The following is a 17,157-nucleotide window of genomic DNA, read 5'->3' as shown; positions in this document are numbered from 1 at the left end:
GCATCTAGAGTCTCAGTAGGAGACATGCCCATGGGGTAGACTCAGACTGAGACTTGGATCCACTGTCACCTCACTTGTTACCTGTGGCCTCTGGCCAATCACCAGTCCCTGTGAATTGCAGTCTTTGGTGAGCATTTTATCCATCTATCTATCTATCTATCTATCTATCTATCTATCTATCTATCTATCTATCTATCTATCCATCCATCCATCCATCTATCTATCTATCTATCTATCTATCTATCTATCTATCTATCTATCTCAGAGAGTAGCTCAGAAGACACAGTTGGGAGTCAGGCTTTGCTAAGTGATCAGACGGCTTGGCTTCAAGTCTAGTACTACTTGACTACTGCTTGGGCCCAGCCAAGGCCTTCATCGGCATCTTGAAGATGAGACTAAGGCCAATGAATCATGGCCAGTTATGGGGTTTGAACATCATGCTAGCACTCTTAAAAAGCTGCAAAACCGTGAATGATTTGCTGTGTAAATTGAAACTTAAATCTAGGATAAGGATGCCTGGGAAAAATCCCTCAAGAGAAGCAGCCACACGTCCATCTCTTCTGTCCATACCAGGATTTCCTAAAAGCCACACTATGGGAAACAAGCCCTTGTATGTGCAAAGCTGAAAGATGATCTGAATTCCCAAGATGGATACTAGTGGGTGGTCCAAAGGAGAGGATTTATTATTCACCCTCCCAGCATTCACGCTAAGGGAAGCAGGTTGAATGACTGCCTTTCTGAGAAAGCTTGGCATTCAGTCGGCACTCTGGATGTCAGGGGAAAATACGATTGAGGGAAAAGGGGGAGAACATAGGGCAGTGCGTTAGTTTGCTTTCTGCTGTGGTGATAAAACATCACAATCAAAGGCAACTTGAGGAGGAAAAGGTTTGTTTTATCTCTCATGTTACGGTCCATCCTTGAGGGACTCAAGAAGGGCAGGAACCTGGAGGCAGGAACTGGAGCAGAGAATATGGAAGAACTCTGCTTACTTACTGGATCTCTATGGCCTGCTCATTCTATTTTCTTATATACTTCAGGACTCCCTGCCTAAGGGTGGCACCACCCATAGTGGGCTGAGCCTTCCTCCATCAAGCATTCATCAAGAAAATGGCCCACATGCTTGCCTGCAGGCCAATCTGATGGAGGCGTTTTCTCTACTGAGGAGTCCCTCTTCTCAGATGCTCATAGCTGTGTCAAGTTGCCAAAAAAAAAATCTAATCAGCCTAGTCAGGAATGGAAAGTCTTCCCAGGACAGACCACTGGTTATACCCTTACCCGTGCTTCATCTGCCCCTTGCCATCTCTGTCACAGCCCTCAGCCTAGATGGTGACAGTGAGATAAGCTTGCTGTCACTAAAACCACAAGCTCACTGAAGACAGCTCTTTACTATTTGTCACTCAGATCTCGTCCTTGTACCTGACCCGTGACTGATGGGCGTTCAGATTGAAGGAGTACCTGAATGAAGGAGACATCAAAGTGGGAGGCAGAGATTGTTCTGTAGAGTTCAACTAACTTACTCAGCCACAGCCTGGCCCTGCAACAGTGCGGAGATAGATGGCCACAGGCAAGGAGTTTGATGAAGAAACCAAGAAGAAGTTTGGAAAACCGAGCCATTGAGTAACATGACGAAAGATGAATTGGTGGGGGACAGAAGAAACAGTTTAAAGCAACCGCAGGAGTTGAAGGGTTTGGAATTAGCTACAACCTCAGAGGAGAGAGGCGAAAAGGAAGAAAGAGGTTTTGAAGGAGTTTGGATGACTCAGTGAGGAAGAGTTCAGTGGCTCACATTGCAGGAAGATCTTTGGTCAGATCTAGGAGGAGAGAGAGAGAGAGAGAGAAGAGGGGAATTGGGTGAGTGTGTTTGTGTCTACAAAGAGTTTCTGCCAGAAATCCCTCAACACCGCCACCCCTATCAGAAGGGGAAAGGGTCAGCCCACCCACACTCCTGTTTGTCTTACTCTGCTTGTCAGAAACCAACAGCCACATAGATAAAACTCACAGAGCTGAAACAGAAAGAGGGAGACAGTTTGTTCTGGGCCTTGGGTGATTAAGTCTTGGAGCAAACAGGCTCATTTTGCTTTCCTTCAATGTCTCACCTTGAAAGCCTCAAAATAACGATTAAAAGCCTTTCAGGAATAGTTACTCTCTCCCCAGGGCCTGAGAAGCAGAGGCCATCAGTCCCTGTGTTCTAAGGGGCCAACTCATCAGCCGTACAAACTGGCCAGGCGTTCTGCTTAAACGAGACACACTTTGCTGCTGGACAGTCAATGGGGTGCCGCAGCTGAGGATTCCTTTGCAGACAGCGTAAGTTCTGTATAGGACAAAGCAGCGACATCTGTCCAAGGCCTGTTTGGACAAAGTGGTCAATAAGACCTCTAGCACTCATGGATGACCACCATGATGGCTTGACTCTTGGGGTTGTGTGTAACACACTTCAAAAAGCGGACTCTACTGGTGACATGGGATACTGCAGCCCAGCTTGAGTAGCTGTAGTACTATAATCAGAACAGGCTTGTTAAGGAGGGCTTCCTATGGTATCAACACACTGTCATGGAAGCACTTGATTGTATATGAAGAGGAAATTCAGGTTCTAAAGGGCCATGCTAGAACAATTCAAGTGAGGTATACGCTGAGGCCTACAGGGTTCCAGAAAGGTGGTAACCCATGTGTGGTATACAACTAGCACACCCTCCCAGTTACACAAAGATCAGGCGTTAGCAGAACTCTTATTTTACAAAGTATCCTTGATAAACTGCTGTGAGACATGCAGCTGGCTTGGCAGTGGAACTGAAGGGGAAAATACGTTTCTTGATGTATTGCCATGTGATCACCTTGTGTGGCAGTCACATTGGAGGTCTCCTGTGGGAGTCACAGTGTACAGAGTAGGTCCCAAGGGAAGCAAGACTTGCCTGTGGAGGTGAATTAAACTTTCCAATCAGAGTGAAACATGCAATGTAAACCTGCAGTTCCAGTACTCAGTAGGAAGAGGCAGGTGGATCTCCCCACAAATTTGAGGACAGAGAGGTACTCATTCTCAAAACATTTTCTTTTTCAGTCGGAAAGATGAGTCTGGGTACACAGAAATGATGCATCAGGGCCAGGAGGGTCTGAAGGCTGTCCCTTTAACCTGCATTCCTTAGTTCACATGGTAAACAGAAATCACAGATGAGTGATTGTGTTTCAGTGGCCCTTAGCAAGAGGAAAAACTAGTCACATACAGGACGCCAGCCCAGGGGCTTCTTAGGAAGACAGCTAGCTCCCTATTTTCTACTGATGTACCATCTAAGGATTTTTTTTTTCTTGCAACGCCTTTAAGAGGTAATTTTATTATGTAAATGGCATAAATTCTTTACTGCACTGTCTCGAAGACTATAGCATCCTCCACACCTCAAAAGAAGAGATCCTCACTCCTTTTGCAAATATGGTTGGGGTCAAAACATCGCGTCTTTCAAATTGTATGAATCCAGGTGACAGTGTCTGCGTGACAAGTGGAAGACCAAGCTCATGAGAGTGGGGAAGTCACTCTGGGACCCTTTGAGCATCCTCTAGCAGGAGCACTCTTGTGCCCAGCTTCAGTGCCCTTCAGGAGACAATTAGAGTCATCTCAAGGAAGGCTGAATTAGGGGCACCGAGCCTCCGTGGACTCGAGTGTGTTCACTTCAGCATCCCTTATGTGCCTCATAATGGATCCTTTCTTTAAACATTACACCCCTCAATTAGCTCATAATTGCTGTCCATGCCCTATGAATTATGCATTGTGTGAGGCAAATACAGGTTCCCAGGCACCGGACAAATCACAAGCTGTTGAAGAAGCTGGGGTAATTACCAAAACAATCCTGAGACCCTGGGGAAGGGGGTGCATTTCCTGCCTCTCCTCCCTGCCTTCTTCCACGTATGGCTGGGGTCCATCCCCACTCCACAGGGCTTCAGTCAGTAGTCCCTGGGATCCGAGCCTGTACCCTGTGCCCAGCAAGATGCTGGTGCTCACTCTGCTTCAGTATTCTTAGTGCTTACAGCCTTGCTGGCCCTTTGCCTCCTTTGCTGGGTAGAGCATCCTTAGCTTGAAGCATCTGCTCGCTTTTGAGTTTGTGGGTTTCATAGGGCTGGGTTTGGGGTAAGGATCACCTTTGTGGCAAAACAGAGATGGTGGATTGTTCAGCAAGTGACAAATGTCATGACAGTGGATGGCTTAAAGCTATTTCTTTTTGAAAAAGGACAAGGAGGCCACTTGGGAAGCACTGTGTTAATTACAAGGGAATTTAATTTTATTGAAACTACTTCTCAAAACCTCTAAGAGCGGGTTAAGATATATACTCAAAAAGCCTTAAAATAGCAGTCCTTCCTTTCTTTTCAAGTTCACCCATGCTGGTTCTCCACCATCTACCCTTGCACGCAAGTGTCTTGAGTCATTTGGTTAGTGCTATATGTACACACGTGTGTGCACACACAGCAATCTTATGTTAAGCTGAAGATAAGCAGAGGGTCACTGTCTTTCTGTGATTCCTACCATTGCTCCTAGATATTCATTTAAAGAATAACAAATCCTTCCCTTTCTTCCTCCCTCTTTCCCTCCCTTCCTCTCTCCCTCCATCCCTCTCTCCCTCCCTCCCTTCCTCCCTTCTTTTCTTCCTCCCTTCCTCCCTTTCTTCCTTCCTTCCTTCTTCCTTTCCTCCCTTCTTCCCCTTCCTTCCTTCCTTCCTTCCTTCCTTCCTTCCTTCCTTCCTTCCTTCCTTCCTTCCTTTTCCTTCCTTCCAGATTGCTCTCAAGGTCTAACACAGGCTAAGTAAGTTGCCCAGGTTGACCTTGAACTCACTTCGTAGCTCAGGCTGCTCTTGAACTTGTGACTCCTCAGAACTTCAAGACCCTCTGATTTCATGTCACACATCTTTCATGGGATTCATACTGAGCTGACTGCTATGCCAGGCTTTAATATTTCTGCCATTTATCTAGTTACTCTTTAAATGTTTATTTAGGGCTATTATGTGCCATTGCACTGGGCCAGAAACTGGACTTGCCAAAGAGAAGTTGTGGTCTTTGCTTTTAAGTAGCTCATGATCTTGCAGAGGAGACAGAAGGCCATCATAGCCTGAGCTGATGACCTGAACTCAGTAAGGCAAACAAAAGGACTGAGCTTAAACCTTGGCATCTCCACTTCTGAACTTCACAATCGTTGCAAATCTCAGTTTCTTTATCTGTAAAATGGGAGGAAGTGAGAATACAAATGAGCAACATTATAAACATTGTCTTCATAGAATTTTAGAATTCATTTGTGCTTTTCAAAAGTCAACCATGCATTCATTTGAAATTTTCATAAGATACAAATTCCAACCAAGTGAGTACCATTTTGAAATCAACACTAGTACTTTCTTTATGGAACAAAAGATAAAACTGAGCAAATTTCCTTTGATATAAAAAAGTCAATTATTTGTAGCTTACAAATCCTCCCTCCTGTGGTCTTCTCTTTGGCAGGAAACATGACTGAGCCTGTGGGAGTGGAAGAGGAGTATGGGTGAGCCTTATCTAGTGGCTTGGAGTCAGCAGGGAGCTGAGGTCAGGCTATGGGAGGAAGATCAAATTTAAGTGAAGAGAAAGGTTACAGTTGCTTACAAAGGAGCTGGACTTCAGTGAGGGCCCAGATGACAAGGCTACTTCACATAACAAGTTTTTCCTTTACTTATTCAACAAAGTGCTCTTCAGCACCAGACAGCTGCTGGTCACACAGTGTGATCCCTCTCCTTGGGAGGTTTGTGGTCTAGTAGGAGGATCAGGCCTTTCAGAAACCCAAAGGTGGGTGACAAGTGCTGGCAGATTAAGCAACATGGCCATAGAACCAGATCTGGCAGTCAGGGAGGCTGTATTTGAACAAGTGACAACGGATCTGTAATACAGAGAAAAGCGTTGCCAAGCAGTAAGGAAGTCCCTATGCAGACATGGAATGGACTAACTTGCTGGAGCTGAGGAACAACATGAGATGACTCACCAGTTTTGGTGAAAGTGGTGTTTACTGGCTTTCAGTAAAGAGGGAGAAGGAAGATTGAACCAGAAAACAACTATGCTTTGAGCTCATCCATAAGAGGGTTTTTTATACAAATACACAGAGAGCATTGAAATACTCTAGTGTCGAGATTTAAGAAGCGGCTTCAGTGGTATTAGTTTCCTCTAGAAGGGCTCGTACAGGAGTCCAGGCTCTTACTTTCCATGAGTAAACCATGTGCAAGCTTTAAGAGCTTCTGGAAGCAGAAGCCGGGTGTAAGCATCAGTCAGTCTTAATCAGGTTCTTTCTCCAGCCCCCACTTCTGACCCCAGAACCGCTGGTGCTTTGCCTGGTGAGAAGTTGTGAACTACAGCCGTTTCTGTTATTCTAAGACCCTCAACAAATGCCTCTGCATGTTATGTGGGGAGAAAGAAAGGGGTTTGATAATTCAGCAAGTCTGGGAAGGAGATTAAAAAACTACTTGGGCTTTTACTGTACACTTTATTGGAGAGTTTGATGTTTGTGACATGTGTTGTAAGTCTAATTGAGAACACAATTAGAAATATTTTCCAAACACATTTGATCAGAAAGCATGCTTTCCCTGGGAATCCTGGGTAGATTGCATTTCAGAGTTTGTTTTGAGTAACTGCTACTTAAGTACGTGCCTTAAAGGTTTAAACTTCAAAAATAAACTGGATTGTAGAGGTTGCTTTGTCTGAACCTTTCATGCAACAGAAGACTGTGACTGAATCCCAATAACCTTAATCCACCTTGTGGGTGTCACTGCAGACACAACTCTTTCACTGTATACTGGGATGCTGTAGTAGAGAAAAGCAGTACCAGGAACAATAATGTCCCTACACACCATGGTGTGACTGTCAGCCAGTTCCGGCTGTGGCCCTCAGTTTTGAGACGTGTTCAACAAGTACTAAGCATCTGTGATGCTGAGGACTCAGCTCTACTTGACAAGCACTTGGCACACCAGAGTCACATAGAGAATTGTCAGCTAGCTAGAGTCCCACCCTGAGAAACATGCACCCTGCTTTATACAACTAATTATATGCAAATATTCTTTGCAGGATATGCAAATACACGTGGCATTTTCTATAGTTTGGGTTTTAGTCTCATTTCTAAGGAAACATACTGAACATAAGAATCATTCTATTCTATCCTGCTGGTGTACCAACCTCCCAGCAAGCTCATCGATTGTATAACTTGGTGTTAATTTCATTAAGAACAAATGCTCTGGAGTTTATTATTATTTAGAACAACCCAGGCTTCAGAATTAGAGCACTGCATATTTGTGTGTGTGTGTGTGTGTGTGTGTGTGTGTGTGTGTGTGTGTGTGTGCGCCAGAGATCAATGCTGGGTATGTTTTACAATCCTTTCCCATCATATATTTTTGAGGCAGGGTCTCTCACTAGACTTGCAGCTCACTGCTTCCACTAGACAGAATGGTCAGCAAATTCCTGGGATCCTCCTGTCTGCCTCGTCAGAGCTGGGCTCTTGCAGGCATGCATCATTGTATTTAGCTTTTATGTGGGGTCTGAGGCTGAAACTCAGTTCTTCCCACTTGTATGGAGGTTCTTTACAGATTGATCCATTGCACTGGACTGTCCTTTACATGTTAGAGAAATGAATTATGCCCCAGGAGGGGAGGCAATGTACCCAAAGTTTTCAGAAGACTTCGTAGTAGTTCTGGTCCCAGAGAAGCTGGATCCTTCCAGCTTCAGTCTTCCCTTCCCACCCGTGACCCTTTAACACTTTTCTTGGATGTTTAGACCCAACATGATAAAGTGTTTTATTGTGGAGTCATTATGCCTTGGTAAACCTTGGAAACTCCCTAAAACTTCTGTCTCCTCAGTGGTCTGGGAAGATGTTGTTTGCTGAAGAGAAAAAAAGTAAACCATCAACCATCAGGCTGAGCTCAGTCCATGCTGGGCTTGCTTTTTCAAAAGCAGTCAAGAAGGAAGAGAAAATGCTGGACTCCAAGAGCTAGCCTCCTTCTGCCTTGTTCCCTGGGGGAGCAGGTGCCAGACCACAGCCCTGACAGTTATGCAAATCAGGTATGCAGATTGTAAAAACAACAACAAAGGGCACTAAACCTCTCTGAATGTGCATTTTAGCCGGTGAGGACTTAGAATGGTAAGGCTTTCTAGTACTGATTCAGGGAGTAGCCTCGGCAGCATTGCAGATGGGACAAGGGCAGACTGTCACTGTGGCTCTGGAGTCTCCTGTTTCTTCTGCTCCCTGGCTATGTGTTTGCTTGTGCCATATGTATAAATGGGTGTGTCTCCCAGTAGGTCTCCAACTGACCTGGAGACTTCAGGTAACCCACTGGGTTAAAGCTGTGCCAGAATTAACACGGGCATCATTGAGTGATGCACCTAGCCTATTGGGTGGATTGAAAAATGCCCTAACTACCTCACTTCTGTGGTTGCACCACAGAAATCGACCAGAGGTGGCCTTCTCAGAGCTCAAATGATTTCAATGCCACCCAGAGAATACCTAACAAGTGTTTGGTAAAATCTTAAGTAGCGAGAAGACCCCGGCACAGCAAGTGTGGGTCTCAGTGATCATCTGGACCATCCCTGATGTTACAGACAGATAAAGTGGTGCAGGAGGCTTTCAAGAAGATGTGCAGTTAATAGCAGAGTAGATTCAAAAATATAAGTTCTTTCTGGACTCTGGGGTGGCAGCCTGGGGATGATCAACCTAGGCTAAGCTTGTTCTATGCAGCAGCTGGTAGGGGGCACTCTGACATACAGAGGGGGTCAGAGAATGTTCTGGCATTAATTCCTCACTTTGAATCCTCAAGGAAACCAAAATAATATAAAGGTCGGGGGTCTCCGCCTTCATCTTGTATTTATGTCCTTTCCTTCGGGTTCCTTGGCTGTTTAATTGCACAAACATGTTACTGACTCGAGGTTCAACAACTGGAGCCGCAGAGGCTCCCTTCTCTGCCTTCAAGTCTGAAGGAACAAAGAGTGATTGAGCCACCTTACTGTCAGCTTTCTCGGCAGCCTTTCCATACCCATTGTCCTAAATCAAGGGTCAAGTTGGACCGGAAGGAGAAGCCTCTCGACAGGCCGCTTCACCATGATGTCATCTTCCAGCTACAGTCATCATTTCGTGGGAACCGGATTGTCCCCTTGAGCCATAAGGCCTTCTATGAACCTGTGATAAGATCACCCAGACCACACTTTGACACCTGATTCTAAATATCCCGGTCCTCCCCCACATAGACACTTCAATTGCCCTATGTAAATCCAGAGCTTGTTAGTACTCCAAAGATGGACTTGGGGACCACTGAGACCCACCCCTTGTGACTGTGTTGATTAAACTTCTGTTTTCACCATCTCTTAGATCTTTACCTATTGCACTGTGGTCCTGTGGCCAGGCCCCCAGCTCATTAGGATTTGGCTGCGGGGGCTTGGCCCTAAAATTCTACTAATCGAATTTCTTCCCTTGACCAGGAGGTAACTTAGGAAAGGCACATACAGTCCAAGGCTGGAAACTTGGTCCTGGTCTGCTGTATTTTTGCAACAGCCTCCCTCAGTGATGGGGTTCAAGAAGAAGGCTGATCAAGTCCTAGAACTGGTCTGTGAGTTTGCTAATCTTAACTAGAACCACTGAAGTTCAACTAGCTGCCTAACCCTCAGGGAGGACACTGGCGTGGCAGCTTCTATAGGAGTGGGATTAAGAGGAGAGAAAAGGGCATTTTAAAACAGAGAAGTGCACCCTCTCACCTTCTCAGACATTTAGCAAGCACCTACTAGGTGCCAGGCAGCAGAAAGTCACCATCCGAGACAGCCAATCAGGACCGTCTTACACAGCCTTCCTCCTGGATGTCAGCTGTCCAATTCTGGGCTTTGTGCTGGCTCTCTTTCTTCCTCTCTCTTTTTCTTTCTTTCTTAAGCCACCAACAAGACTCTGACCTCTCTGGGAACACACAATGCAGGCAGTCACTCATGCATTAACAACCACCCGGCCCCAAAGGTCGTTTCTATGACAACCTCGGGGTCCTTAATGACCCTGGCAGGCCAATGATTTTGTTTTGTTTGAGAGTGAAGGAATAATAAGTCAGGCTGGCTGGCTCAGGCGCTCACTCACCCCTCTCCCCCTTGCCCCCCTCTCCACTGCGCTGATATACTGTTCATTATCTGACTGCTACACCAGCCCCAGAGACAGCGGCAGCTAGCTCTGAAAGACAAGAGCCTGACTGCAGACAAAGAGCTGTAAAGGACCAGAGTGTGCCTCGCATCCAGGGCTGCCCAGCTTCATTAATTCCATGGCCAGCTGGGAAGTAGGAGCCTGGAGTTTGGGGTCCTCAGCTCCTGGAGTCTAGTGGTGTTCAGGTGAACCCTAAGTCCTTGTATAGGGTCCTGCCAGGAGACCTTTCTGTCAGGCAGTTTGCCTGATTTACAGCCAGCCAGCGCTGCTCAGATAGCAAGACCTATCATTTTAATGATGAGATGAATAAGGCGATTGATGAACAGTCCCACTAGCCTCCGTGTGGAGGTTCAGTAACTGAGGAGGCCGGGCCTGACTGTGAAGACAAAGGCAGCTGCCAGGTTCTCGGCTGACTCTTGTCCAGGTCCCGGGGTGGGGCCCTGCCCCCTTGCTTCCCCAGTTCCAGGTCTCTTCTTCTACCTTGAGACACTTCCTGGGGAGGAAGCTTTCATTGTCTTCTGATCTTGGGGCAAACAGGCCTCCAGCTTGTCACATTAATTTTCAAACGCGACTTTCGGCAGCCTGGGATTTTGCTAGCAGACACTTGGAATGATTTTTTGTTGTGTGTGCACAGCTAAAATCCCCGAGAATAAGTCATTATCCTCTAATAGGGGGAAAAAAAAATCAGCTCCTACTGGCTGCCCTGTGGCCCAATCAGCTGACTCATTCTCCATGCTTCCGCTGAAGTAATTAGCGTTTTCATTTTTCCCAACCTGCCCATTAGACAAACTCCAGGTTCTCCTTCAGTTGAAGCACATTTTTTGAGTTGGTGTGTCTCAGCCTCTCCCTAAGAAACAAAAGAAAGCACCAGAAGGAAAGGAGGACAAAGAAATGAGTGCTTTAGTCTTCCATGTTCCTACTTGGATGGTTTTGTACCAGAGATGACTATAGGAAGGCGTGCTGTATTCAGGGCCCCCTGGTGAGGGAGGAGTCCAGCATCCTGTCCTAATTCCAGCATGGATTGGGCAAAGGGTATCTGGATCTTTAGAGGGTAATTTCTAAGCACCCAAAAGTATTGTGATGGCTAGCTTTAATTGTCAACTCGACACTTAGACTTTTCTGGGAAGAGGGTTCAGTGAGGGTTGGTCTACCTTGGGTTAGACTATGGACGTGTCTATGGAGATTGTCTTAACTAAGTTGACTGATGCGGGAAGACTCAGACCACCAAGTGGGTACCATTCCCTAGGTAAGGATTCCTGAACTGTGTAAGAGTGGAGAGATGGGGCTGAGCACAAGCAAGTGAACAAGTGAGCACGTACTCACTCATTTCTCCTTTGGTCTTGACTGGATGTGGTATGACTGGTTTCATGTTCCTGCCTTGATGATGCCATTTTCCTAACGATGCACTATAACCTGGAATTATAAGGAGAATAAACTCTTTCTTGCCTAAGTTGCATTTCCTTTGAATATTTGATCCCAGCCACAGGAATAAAGCCAGGACAGATGTATAGATCAGCACCTGCATCCCAGCTCACACCCTCTCTTCGTCTTGTCTCCTTTGTCCATTGAGAGCTAACTGAAGGAAGGAATGGAATGTTCTGGGAGAGCACATAGCCTGTAGTTGAATCGGTGAGGAGGTGGCGTTGGCCTGCGGCTGAGTTCTTCGCAGAATGAATGGAAGGCTTTTCCCATGTTTTAGATGGGCTGCTGTGGATGTGGTCTTTGTGTAGCTTCTCTTCTGCCTGGCAGATGCAACCACTGAAACCTTGGGGGTACTTGAAAGACGACAGAACATGGAATCCTGTCAAAATCAACGTTTTAGATTTTTCAAATTTGGTCAGCTAATTCTAATGTTCTAGGACTTGGTTCTAGTTAAACAAACAGAAAGCCAAAAATGATATAACACCTTTCTAGAAGATTCCAGGGACCATCAGTTCATGTTCTGTGCTAGAGGCCCTTGTATGGATGACCTGTGGCTGGATAATAACTTTGACACTGCTTGTTAGTTCTTGGAAATGATGCTCAGGACCTGACCTGCACTCCTGAATTATATACAGGCAGTTCCCATATATGCTAAGAAAATGTCAACTTGGGGGCCAAATGCTCAGGATTGTGACATCTTCTGGGATGTTCTGTGGCATTCTTCCTAAGGACAGGTTGCTCATTGTGCCTCCCTATGCACCTCCCGTTAAATCACGATAGGTAATAAAGGTCCCTGGGGTGCAGACAATCACATGCTCAGACCCATCATATGCTTGTGACACCTGCCTGGTCCAAAGCTCTCCCTTGGTCAGATAAGGGTTCTGTTGTCCAGAGTAGAAGGAGGAAAGACTTCCTCTTCTCATAGTATAGTGAGCTTTTCCATTCTAGCTTTCTAGAATCCACACTCATTGATACGATTGATCGCACTTCTCTCCTGACACCGAGGTTTTCCGTGATCCCCCATCTGGCATCAGCATGGCTTGAGTCCCCATTTTTCTAAAACCTTTGGTTTCCTTGTGAATTTCTTCCTTTGCTCACATTCTAGGTGTTTCTGTGTCCACAGCTCTGTTTTCTGGTGACAGTGAGTTTCTTGAGATCCCACATCCACCCACTTACTTTCATCTCTCTGACAGACACAGATGTCTTACCGACTGGATGGTGTTACTCTGCATTCAAGAAATTTGGAAGGACTATTTCATCTTTGTTCCAAACATACTCTATTCTACTACTAATGACCTCATCCCTTGAGCTAAGATTGAGTAGCAGCCTTGAATGTCAGAAAGCAACGGAGTCTTGAGTGCAATGTTAACTATCCCTTCCAAGTACACATCCCCATGCCCAAGGTGGGACTGTTTAGCAGTGAGAGGTTTAGAAGTTGACAGTAATAAAATGATTTGGGGAGTGTACCTTGTCACAACTAACACCTATTTCCCACTCTCCCCCACTATCCAATGGCTACAGAATTCAGTGGACCTTCACTCCTGGATCTCTCTTGCCACCTCTCCTTCCCCATTGTTCTGGGCTGCACCCTAGTTTTTGTAGTGGCTGTAGTTCCCCTATATTGCTGCAGCCACCCTACAGCTGAGCCTCTCCCAACATCCACTGGTCTCTCTGCCAAAGCACAAGACTCAAGGAAACCAGTAACATGGGCCACAACTCCACGTTTGTACCCCGACTTTCACAGTCTGTTAAGGCATGAGCCCAGTGGGCCTCAGGCTTGCTTTTCTACTGCCCAATGGCCCCTGGTATTTCCTTAAGCTGGAATGTTCCCCCACTATGAATCTCCCTTAAATCTAAGTGTTTCCAGATGTTTCCAGGGTCGCTGCCTTCTGCAAGTTGTTCTAGCTCGGCGGCTGACAGGCAGTGTCTTCCATCATCAGAACCCCTGTGTTCTCCCCCGTGGCAAGATTGCAAAGGCTGCTGCAGCAAATGTTACAGGGGTGGGGGGGGGGAGGTGCTCCAATATAAGATACTGGTTTCCTCACCATCCTGGCAGTTAGAAGTCCAAGATCAAGGTTATGATTAGTTCAGCTCCTGGATTATCACTATGTCTTGATAACCTTTCTTTGGTGTGTTCTGAGGGAGGGGGCTGTGGAGAACTCTCACTTTCTCAAGTTCACTAACCCTACAGAAGCAGAGTCTCCACCCTTATGACCTCTTTAAATTCTGGAACCTTAGAGGATTTGTCTCCAAACACAACTCCATTGAAGGCTAGGGCTTTGACAATCAGCTTTTTCTAAGGGTGAGCAAGAGCGGGGACGCAGATCTTCATTCTGTAACAGATAACCTGTCCTGGTTGGTTACACATACATCTCTTCCCCCCACACACACACACCATATCTAGAGCCCCAGCTAGACAAACACTCTCTCTCTTTCTCTGAGCTGTATCCCCCCAGACCCCAGGCATACATCTTATTTTCCCATTTAAGCCAGAAGCATTCCTAGGACAGAGTCGGCATCTTGAAATATTTGTAATATTTGTGAGCTTAGAAACATAGTGTTCACCCCACTTTCTCACCAGAGTTTCATCATGACCTGAAATAGCCCTGGACTTTACCCATGGTCTCCCTCTACCTAAGACTGTCCCTTTCTTCCTGGGTCACGGAAGGGAGCTTATTCAATGCTTCTGTTAGTCTACTGAGGCTTGGCGAAGACTTCCAACCTGATTACTGTGCATGTACACTAACACAGCTCAAGTCCTAGCTTCCTAAGGCCCATCTCATGGGGACTGTCTGTTTGCTGCTGGTCCACTCTAGGTGCTTGGAATGTAGCCATATTACCACTTCCATGCATGCTCCCCAAGTGAGTTTCTAGAGGGCAGAGATTATGACTTTTCGTTCCCCATATCCAGCCTCTGATGTATTGCTTGATTGGTCAATAATAGCACACTTAAATATGCTTGAAAGAAGGAACAAATAAAACCAGTAACCTTCAACAGTCTCTACCATTCCAATACCTAAAATGGGGATTTAAAAGTAAATGCTGTAACGACTCAGACAATTGCTTTATGTGGATGTACACAGCACAGTCTCATCTCAGAGACTCAATAATGGGGTGATGGGATCAGTCTACAAAGGAGATGAAAGGCCAGAAATCGGAGCTCCATGCCAAAACAAACTCTCTATTTAATTTGAAAGGAGAATTTCCCTACAACAGTAGTTTCTTGCTATTCAGTAGAAACACATCACAAAATATCACAGAGACTCAGGTGCAGCTACTTCAACTAGAGCATGTGGTTTCCACGTAAGAGAATGCAGAAAAGCAGACAGGAAGCCATTAGATCACAAAGGATTCTACTAGTACCACGGAGGAATGCTCTGATCAGTGATAGAGCCCAGGAGTCTTGTAGAGAGCTATACATGTGTTCCCTGGAAATATGTGCAGCAATGATTAAAGCTCAAAATGATTATCCCCGTTTTACAGCTTCAAACATACACATAACCTGTATCTCCACTATAGAATGTGAAGCATATATATGTATACAAACACACACAAACACACACATAGACACACGCAGACACACACAGACACACACACACAGAGACACATACATACACACACACAGACACACACACAGAGACACATACATACACACACACAGACACACACACACACACACACACACACACACACACACACACACACACACACACACACACACACATCAGTGACTAGTAGGCCATTTGTCTGGGTTAGAAGAATTCCAGTGGCAATACTGGTAAAGTCACTGTGCAAATGAGCTTCTGCTATTAAATACCATTGGGTACCTGTTTAGTTTTAGCAAAGATTTCAGCTATGGTGCTTACACACAGGGTACAGAGTTTGAAGTGGTCTATTTAAACGTGCCCCTTAGTGGTGTAAGGTACACAGTGGATACTGTAAGGCTGGAATCTCCATCCCTTCCCCAGAGAACAATGACTCCATCATATTTCTCTTCCTTCATCTTCCTACTCTTAGGACAAGTTTTTACAGGGAAAGTTTTCAGGAAGAGCCTCAGGGTGAAGCCTGTCTCACCATCAAAGGACACAAACCAGTTAAGGGATAACTTGGTTTTCCATGTACCTCATTTCATTCTAGTTGTTTACATCCTCCATTGACACCATCAGACTGCAGGTCTCCTGCTCTCATCCCCAGGTCCATAACTTTCCTGTGACCTCAGAGCAGGGAGCAGGTGACCCAAAGAGTCTTCTTCTTCTTCTTCTTCTTCTTCTTCTTCTTCTTCTTCTTCTTCTTCTTCTTCTTCTTCTTCTTCTTCTTCTTCTTCTTCTTCTTCTTCCTTCTTCTTCTTCTTCTTCTTCTTCTTCTTCTTCTTCTTCTTCTTCTTCTTCTTCTTCTTCTTCTTCTTCTTCTTCTTCCTCTTCCTCTTCTTCTTTCTCTCTCTCTCTCTCTCTCTCTCTCTCTCTCTCTCTCTGTCTCTCTCTCTCTGTGTGTGTATGTGTCTGTCTGTCTGTCTTATTTTGTTCAAGTCAAAGCTGCCCATTAGGGCAGGCCTGTCAGTAAAGTGCTTACTTTACAAACAAGAGGACATGAGTTTGATCTTCAGAACCTACCTTAGAAGAGTTGGGGGGTGGTGTCTGGACATAGTGGGCAGTGTGTACCTGTAATTCTAAGTGATGTGGAGATGGGTGGATAGCTGGAGCTTGCAGACCAGCTGGCCTAACTTACCTAGAGGGTTCCAGAAGAGTGAGAGAGACCTTACTTCATAATGAACAATAACAACAAAACAGTGGAGAGCTATACCAGAGGAATGAGATCTGGGATTGTCTTTTATTCCTCTCCCATGCACAAATGTACTTGTATATATAGGAACATACGTATGTACACACATACACATGCAAACACACACATATACACACATACACACACACATACACACATACACACACACACCACCTGTCCATTTGCTTCCCCAAGACCCTGTGATGGGCTACTATGGTTTTTTTTTTTGTGCCAGAATCTTACCTGAAATTGCTGATCCAAAAGCACAATAGTGTCTTTATATTTCCCTTAATTTAGGACTTAATGTGAGAGGTTCATCAATGTGGCTGTGGTTATTAGCAGTCTTTAATACCCATTCCCTCTTCTATAGGAGCAGAGTGTTGGAGTATATGGCTGGCCTTCCTTGAGACCATGCCTTTAAACTACTGCTGTATTTTGACTGTTACTCAGACACTTTTGAATCCAAGTAACATAGCTGAGCACATGGCCATGTGTCATAGCTGACTAAGCCCTGTCCAGTTGCCTGAGCAGAAGTGTTTACGTAGAACAGGTCCGAGGCCTTTCACGAAGAGACAAATATGTACCCTCTCTCCCTACCTCCACCCCCCTCTCTCCCCTTCTTTTCCCCTCCACATGTTAGCTGGGCTCAATCTCATTCACAAAGTGCTAGCATGACTTGGTTTTGGTGTAAACACTTCAGAGATGGAGGAACAAAAGGCCTCAGCTGGCCATGGAACTGTCAGCTTTCTGGCCTTGGTTTGGCATCATTTCCTTGTCTTTGGTCCCCGTTATCCCATGGTCCTGCTGCT

General features: G+C 45.6%; 1 long non-coding RNA gene across 2 annotated transcripts in view; it reads left to right on the top strand.

Moving 5' to 3' along the window:
* The window catches only part of LOC143441754 (uncharacterized), a 69,520-nt gene that overhangs the window by 31,715 nt on the left and 20,648 nt on the right, over positions 1–17,157 (top strand). The window contains exon 4 of one of the 2 annotated variants that reach the window (XR_013109420.1): positions 1,402–6,681. The exons of the other annotated variant lie outside the window; for it this stretch is intronic. This is a non-coding gene — a long non-coding RNA (uncharacterized LOC143441754). Of the gene's footprint in view, positions 1–1,401; positions 6,682–17,157 lie in introns of those variants that run through there. 2 annotated transcript variants of the gene reach the window in all.

This window comes from Arvicanthis niloticus, chromosome 3 (genome assembly GCF_011762505.2).
Source record: "Arvicanthis niloticus isolate mArvNil1 chromosome 3, mArvNil1.pat.X, whole genome shotgun sequence".
NCBI classification, from domain to species: domain Eukaryota; kingdom Metazoa; phylum Chordata; class Mammalia; order Rodentia; family Muridae; genus Arvicanthis; species Arvicanthis niloticus.
This window is presented reverse-complemented; position numbering and strand designations above follow the sequence as displayed.